Here is a 7,993-nt window from a genome sequence, read left to right as displayed (position 1 = left end):
TCTCTCTCTCTCTCTCTCTCTCTCTCTCTCTCTCTCTCTCTCTCTGTCTCTGTGTGTATGTGTGTATGTGAGAGAGAGACAGAGACACAGAGACAGAGAGAGACAGAAAGACAGACAGAGACAGAGAGTCAGAGGCAGACAGATTCAGAGACAGACCTGCTGATTTGAATTAGGGTTGCTTATGAAGAGCATGTGTGGGGGGGTGTCATTTACTGAATTATGAACAACTTCACCAGTGACTGGACTACAGAAGAAACTGAGAGTCGCTCAGCAGTAACCATTAGCTACCAACAGTCCCTCAGGGATCAGTGGGGCCTCTTGACCTTCTTCTATATAGTAGAGCTATTTTTGTGAGGTGGTTGAGCCATCACCAGGTGATGTCATGTTTAATGATGTGTATTTGGAGATGGAGAAGCTCTGGAGGCATCTCTGACTATCAGAGTCAACAAAATGGGTAGGAGACATCCTGGCAGTATCTTAGCTATGCCATGGAGACTCAGTGTTGTGACCTTCTGGGTTATCTGGATGAAGACAGCCCATCCTCTTTGGGTGAATAAGATTCACTTATGTCTTCTGAACCACTAATGATTTGAAAGTGGCTGAGAGAGAAAGCAGATGGTGATGACGTGGGAAAGGTCTCCTAAAGTCTGGTGACTCAACAGCTTCTCTTTTGTTTCTAGAACCTTCCTGGCTCACCTGGTCTCTCAGGGTTTGCCAAGAAGAGATGGCCTTGTCCTCTAATCCTTTTGAAATTCACTTTCTTTAGCATTTACACCCAGCTTTGTGTTGGAAAGGCCAGGCTCTGGTGCTGGAAATAAAATTTATGGGCAGCCACCCACAGGACCCCCTTCTTCATTTACACCACACCCTATTTTCCAAAAACACAGGTCCCAGCTCCACAGGTCTGCTCAGAAAACATGCTCACAGAGGGCATTTCAAAGTGGCTGTTTTCTCTATCATTTCCTCCCCCCACTTCACTTCCTGTTTTTTTCTTCCTCTTTCTCCACCCCCACCCCATCTCTCCTGGCATGTCCCCGCTGTCGCTGTCTGAGAACAGGAACAGAGTCCAGAGCGTTGATAATCATGATTTCCTGTGGTACCCTCTGGCTGCAGCTGCTCAGAGCTGAGGCTAGGAGTCCAGCCTCCCAGGGCAGGCAGGGAGCTGGGCAGTAACCCTTGGCTTTCAAAAACCCCTCCACCCTGCCCCAGACAGAACCTAGTAATAATAATCCTCCCTGTTGTTAGAACACAGGGAGCTTGCAAAGCACTTTGCTCTACATTTGTGGACGACAATGAATGCATAGACAACTTTTGATTTTTTGCCCCAATAACTGTAATCCAATTGATATGAACAGGAAGATCTGAGAGGTAGATGCGGCTCTGCTTCTCCTTCTTTTTTATATTTTAACTTTTGACTGTACTCATCCTCCTACCTTCTCTTAACCCTTCCCACTGCTGGTTAAACTCATTTTTTTTCATCTTCCCAATTAGTCTTCTTTTCTTGCTTGTGTGTATATTATGTGTGTGTGTGTGTATGTATGTGTGTGTGCACGCATGTGTGTGTATTATGTGTCTGTATTATGTGTGTGTATGTATACATGTGTGTGCATGTGTGTATATGTACATGTATGTGTGTATGTATATATGTGTATGTATGTGTGCACATGTGTGTATGTATGTGTGTGCATGTATGCATGTGTGTGTATGTATGTACGTGTGTTCATGTGTGTGTATGTATGTGTGTATGCATGTGTGTGTATGTATGTGTGCACAAGGAAGCCTTGTGCAGGTTGTTCTCCAGTGCACTTTGTTCATGCCTCAGCAAACGTAGCTATAAAAAGTTCACAATTTTGGTTGTTAGGACACGTGGAGTTAATGGTACCTAGTAAGGACAGTTTTAAGCCAAATTGGGGAAACATCTGTATAGAATTCACGTGGTATGCCAAGCAGATAAGATTTTGTTGGTAAATGTCAGATGCTAGATACTTGCATTGTTTCTTCCAGTTCAATTTCTGTGTAGAAGATTGGCTGATCAAATACACAGGCAGGTCAGAAAATCCTTGTAAGAATTTTTACTCAAGGAAAATGTCCATATCTTTTCCCATTTTTCTGAAGGATAGGGAGGGAGGGAGGGAGGGAGGGAGAGAGAGAGAGAGAGAGAGAGAGGGGGAGATTGTTGCCACTAGATAAGCAGAGACTACCTACTGCTGTGTCCGTTTCACAGGCTTTCATAACAATATTTTTATAATGAGAAACATGGACACCATCCCAGCCACATACCCGTGATGGACTGTTTTACCAATTTAGTTTCTTCATGGCAAAAGCATAAAAGCTACAAAAACAGCAATCTGTGGAAAGGATCACCTCCTTGTGGGAAATCTGTTTTTAAAGGGAAGTTGAGACATGTCTCAATGTGAGGACCTGTGTTCAGATCCTCAGTGTTCATATTCTGCGTACAAGCATGGCAACTTCCTTAATCCCAGTACTCAGGAGGCAGACACAGGGGATCCCCAGGGCAAGCTGACTAGATAGACTCGCCATCTAGGTGAGCTGTGGGGTCAGTGACAAACCCTGCCTCCGTATCTAAGGGGCAGACTGACTGAAGAAGACACCTACTGTCAACCTCTGGCCTCCACATACATGTATATACACACACCTGTGCACATATATGTGTGAACATATGTATGTGAACATGCATACACACCAGCAGTAAAAGCCTTTCCGTTCAGAGCCAGTGGCCACTCTTCAGTCAGCCTGACCATGGGGCTGCATTTTAAAGTCCCAGTTGCCAGAGAGTCAGAATCCAGCATCTGAATCTGACTCCCAAGTTGATGAGTCTCAAAGATACCGTTTTTATTCTTTAAGCCTTAGTATTCTCGACTACAGAATGAATGAATGAATGAGAGAAATTTAGTCTCATAGGTATCTTTTAACATCGCCCATTTCTGATTCTGTGCTTTTCTGTGCTTAGTTTAAAAACTGCATTGTGGTGGGAGAATGCCTGGAAATTGCCTGTCATAGTAACACAACTTTGATTCACTTTCTACAGAGTACCACTCCCATAAGGACAGAGACCCTCAGGGACCACAGATTTGATTTGGAGTGCTCCTTCCTGTGGCCTCATAGCTGCTCTGCTGTTTTGTCCCTTCAGCCTGGATTGGTGACACACAACTACTAGAGATATTTCCAGGTAATGAACTGCTGTGTTTGAGGATGTCTGAGAGTGGTAACTAGCATTTCGGTGGGAATCGTGTAATGTGCACGTTTGTGCGAATCTCGGAAGTACAAAGTTCGGTTTGTCATCTTTGATTAGAAGCTGTGGCTCCTAACACTGTGTCTCAAGAAAAACCAAATGAAAAGGGACATAAGTAAGAATTGACATGTATTCCGAGGAAGCTGTGATCAGGAAGTGGTCTGAGGCCTCTGGGTTTTTTTTAACTGTGTCCTCAATGGTGTCTGTGGCTCTCTGGGTGTCTGGAATATTTAAGCATGAAGCAGAGATTAGCATGATTCACAGGGAAGGAGTATATTAGAGTTGGAGTTTTAGTGACTTCCCTTTGTATTATCCATTTAAGATGAAGCACAGCTGAAGCCCTGTCTACCTTTATTGGCTAAGCACATTGAGATCAGCACAAGTTCTTTGATAGGCAGCTTCCTGAGGTGAGATTTGGTGTCCTGTGAGAGGCCTGGTTTGCATCCTCTTTGCAACAATTTTAGGGAGAAATGTAGTTCATGGAGTTGTCATCCAAGGGCACTTGTGATATACAGGCTGTAGTGTGTGTGTACCTTTCTCATTGTGCCTTTCCTGACTACATATGTGTTTCTCTCATACCCCTGTCCCTTACCTAGCCCCACCAATATTGGACAGTTTTCATCTTTCATGAGTAGTAGTACAATACATAATCTATTTGAATTTCTTCACTGATTTGCATATGATGTGAGAGGACAAGCCTCCCCATTTGACTAAAGATTTATGGGTTTATGCTTCCTGGACTCTTAACTTATTAGCACATCTTTCTTAGGTGGACCTGGGGCACAGCATAAGATTAGGGAGGATGAGAGAAACTATTACACTGAAAGGCATTACCTGTCTGTACCCTCTGTGGAAGCTCTTTTTCACAGAAATGATACTTGGGTTCCTTGAAAGCTAAAATTAAGAGTTCATGAGCATAAGACAGGACAGAGCTTAGTCAAGTGACCACTAATGTGACCCATGGACAGGTCCCAGAGTCTTCAGCTCCACACTTGTTTCTTGTTGGTTCTTGGATGAATAGCCTAGCCTTGGGCTCCCTGCCTTCCTCTCCTCCTCTTGTCTTTTTTCTCTACAGTGCTCCCTGAGCCGTGGTACCATCCCAAAGAACAAGAAGAGTGCTGTGAGCTGTGAATGAGAATAAACCCAGCATGTACTCAGCTCTGTGTATTGACTCAGTGGCTCTGCTCACAATACTGCTGAGTTGCTGAGCCTGTGTCTCTACCTGTAGTAAAGAGACAGTGGTTGTGTCCAAAGCTTCCAGTGAAGGCTGAAGGACATAATCCATTGACATAGTTTCTTTTTCCCAGTGAAACACAGCAAAGGTTAGATCCTTCCTCCACCCAACTTTTGAACAGCTACTTAATCACAGCGCTAGCCCCATAATGGGTTCTGTGAACTGTGTGCCTATAATCTGTGGGCAGACGCTGTCCCCAACATCAGTCAGTCCCCAGCAGTTAAAGAAGGAGAGCCTGTCATCAGGCTTTGTATTTCAAGGCTTCTCTTTGGCTTGGGCCAGGGCACTCTCATCAGCCTAGCCATTTGGAAAGCTTTCTGTCTGCGCTGCCATATGCAACTTCGAGACCCACCCCTTTCCCAACCCTTTGACCATATCCATGGTTCCCTGACCTACCAATTATAAACTCTCTCCATTCCAGAAATCTCTTCCCTTCAGATCAGCACATGCCTATGGTCCAGAGGTAGGACCATGTGATTTGGGGCAGGTGTTCTGATTTGGGACTTGGCCAGCAAGTTCAGTTACAACTGTACTCTCATCCAGAAGTTCTTCCTTGACTGTTAGCTGTTAGGGGCATTTGCCACACACACACACACACACACACACACACACACACACACAGCCATCCCTTCATTCAGCAAATATTTGTAGAGCATGTGTTATGTGGCATGTGGCAGGTGTCTCTTAGTGCTGAGGATAAAAGTACAGAACAAAACAAAGTTCCTATGTGCAGGGAACTGGCATCTGAGTAAGGCCAGGGATCAGGAATGATTAGCATGTGTACACGTATTATAGAGGGTGTATTCAGCACAATGGGAAAAATAGAGCAAACAAAAATAGCTAAATAAAGCTGATCCAGAGGGGTCAGGCTGTCTTCGAACAGGTATTGCTACAAGGGTTGGGCAGGAGACTCTTTCCTGATAAAGAGTTATCTCAGCAGGATTGCAAGATGAAGGATAATGAGGTGAGAAGGAATTGCTGAGACAAAGGCTCCAGGGGATTGTGCTTGGCCTTTCTGGAGCTAAAAGTAGCTGGTGGGGGTTAGAGCAGAGGAATGAAGGTAGAGTGGAAGGTAAAGGCAGGGAAGTGTGAGCAGGTAATGAGGATCTTTGAAGGCCACTGTCAGGACTGCAGTGTTGATGTTCTGGCTAACGTTGCCTTCACCATTCCTCTCTCTTCCCTCGTATGTGTCAAAGCCTCATCCCTAAATAGACACAAAGATAAGAGCTCTTACCTAATGGAGTATTAGTCATCCATTCAACAAGTCTTTTTCTGGGCTCTGACTCCTAAGACTGGAGATGAATGAGTCTTGGCCCTGGCTGTAGGAGTCTTACTGGTGCTCCTTCGCAGTTCTGTGGAGAAGTTCTTCAATAGGTCAGATTGAGGTGACTAGTTATCCTAATTTGATCAGAGTAGAACCAATTTGCTAAAATTGGATTTTTCCCCCTCCCAGAACCACCGAAAGGTCATTTCTACCAGTGCTTCTGGAACTCATTTACATAATAGGCTTTTGCCAGGACTTGCCTTCAGGCCGAGGGGAGATCAGTTCATTCCATAAATGTTTGGATGTTCTTCACCGTCAGCACCTACACTCACAGAACTGCTGATTAGAGTCTGCGCCCACGCCTTGCTTGTTTGTGGGCTTACCAGACCCTGTAGTGTGCACCAGCAGTAAGGCCAAAAAAGTGTTAGGGAACCCAAGGAAAGACCATTCACTGCCTGAGACCCAGTGCATCCAAAGGCCAGACTGGAGAAACTACCTAGGAGTGTTTTTCCTGTCAGACCAGTCAGAAAATCTACAGGTAAAAAGCAGGGAGGCCATATCTTCATGGTAAAATGTGATAAATCTCTAGGACCTGGAGCAACAGGAGCAATGGCTTGGCTCTGTTGTGGACTCTGCTTTCCTGGTGGCTGCAGCTGGAATTTGAGAACTGTCTACAGAGGCACAGCTGTCAGAATAGGACCTTGTAGGCCAGGCCAGGTGGTTTAAACTTATCTGAGGACTGTGCAGTGCTCTTGACAGATATTAAGCAAAAATGGATTGCCAGGGCTGGGGGCAGTATGACCCAGTTTCCAAGGTGTTGGTCAAGAAAATGCAAGGACCTGAGCTTGATATCTAGAACCCGTGTGAAACAGATCCAGGTGTGGTGACCCACTCTTAAAATCCCAACACTGCTGGATCACAGACAGGTGGTCCACAGGGCTCCCTGGCCAGGAAGCCTAACCTACTTGGTGTGTTCCAAAACGGGTAAATCCTGTCTCTGAAAAGTAAAAACAGAAAATTAGGTGGTCAGTTCTTGACTAGTACAAACCTGTATCCCCCCACTCTCTCTCTCCCCCTGCTCCCTCTCTCTCTCTCTCTACACACACACACACACACACACACACAAATATGTACATCCAAATACACATGTACATGCACATGCTACACACACATGCACATGTACCTGCACACATACACACACACAAATATATGTGTATCCAAATATATGAACCTACACATACACAGTATACCCACAGAAATATATGTGTAACCAAATACACATAAACAGATACAACCACACAAACTACATGGCCTGGTAGGATCAGGGTTTCAGGAAAAAAAAAAAGGACTTGATTTCTTTTGCTCCCCCCCACCTTATTCCTTTGAATACTAACTTTATTCCTCTTCTTCTTCCTGAAAGACACAGTCTTCTCAGGTTTAAGGAGATTCTCACATTCTGCAGAGGCTTCACGGTGGACTATGGATACAAGCTCCCTTTCCACCACGCAGTGACTAGGGAGCACAGCAGTACGGCTCTGTCTCTGCACACCAGTTGCTTTGAGAGACGGATGGAGCTGAAGCCCTCTTTCTAATAGCTGGGCTGCCTGGCTAACATTCATACCATTGTTACAGAGGCAGAGACGATAGAATTCGGCTCCTTTACATTTTTCTTCCGTTGGAAAATAAGTGCATGATGATTTCCGTCTCTCAACCCTCTATCCACTGACACCAAAATCAAAGTTTCTCTTTTATCAGCTTTGCATTTGTAAAACACACACTATGTGTTTTTTCCTTCAGCCACACACTGAGCTTGGCATGTGAATACCAATAACTGGACATATACAAAGAGTTGGCAATTATTTGACAGAGACAAAGGAGCCAATAGTCCGAGGAGCAGCTCATAGATAGGAACTCTGACACGGACAGGATGGTGTGGGCAGGGTGAGAAGCACCTATCCATTTCCATAGATACCAGAGAAGGTCTTAGTAGGGTCCATATGAGCTGGGCATTGAAGAATGAGTAGGAGTTAGGAGCTGGGAGCGAAGCACGCCTGGTACAGAAATGCTGTCTATAAATAGGGACCGACGCGCAAGTCTCTGAGATAGGAGTGGAGGAAACCTGTCATGCGAAGATCATGCCTCAACTCGCTTTTTAAAAATCCATTAGGAGCTGCCTCCTCATCCTCCCACCTGTTCCCAACGGTGACTAACAAGCAGCAAATTGGCTAATTTGCCTTGATCT

At 45.0% G+C, this 7,993-nt stretch overlaps 1 protein-coding gene across 1 annotated transcript in view; it reads left to right on the top strand.

Moving 5' to 3' along the window:
- Positions 1-7,993, top strand: part of Fam49a (family with sequence similarity 49 member A) — a 103,193-nt gene that overhangs the window by 38,051 nt on the left and 57,149 nt on the right. The window contains exon 2 of the mRNA XM_028772214.1: positions 3,050-3,190. The gene's annotated coding sequence lies outside the window, so the exon portion shown is untranslated. The remainder of the gene's footprint in view (positions 1-3,049; positions 3,191-7,993) is intronic.

This window comes from Grammomys surdaster, unplaced genomic scaffold, assembly GCF_004785775.1.
Source record: "Grammomys surdaster isolate TR1022 unplaced genomic scaffold, NIH_TR_1.0 212, whole genome shotgun sequence".
Taxonomy (NCBI): Eukaryota; Metazoa; Chordata; class Mammalia; order Rodentia; family Muridae; genus Grammomys; species Grammomys surdaster.
The sequence above is the reverse complement of the archived record's forward strand: the minus strand, read 5'-3'. Positions and strand labels throughout refer to the sequence as shown.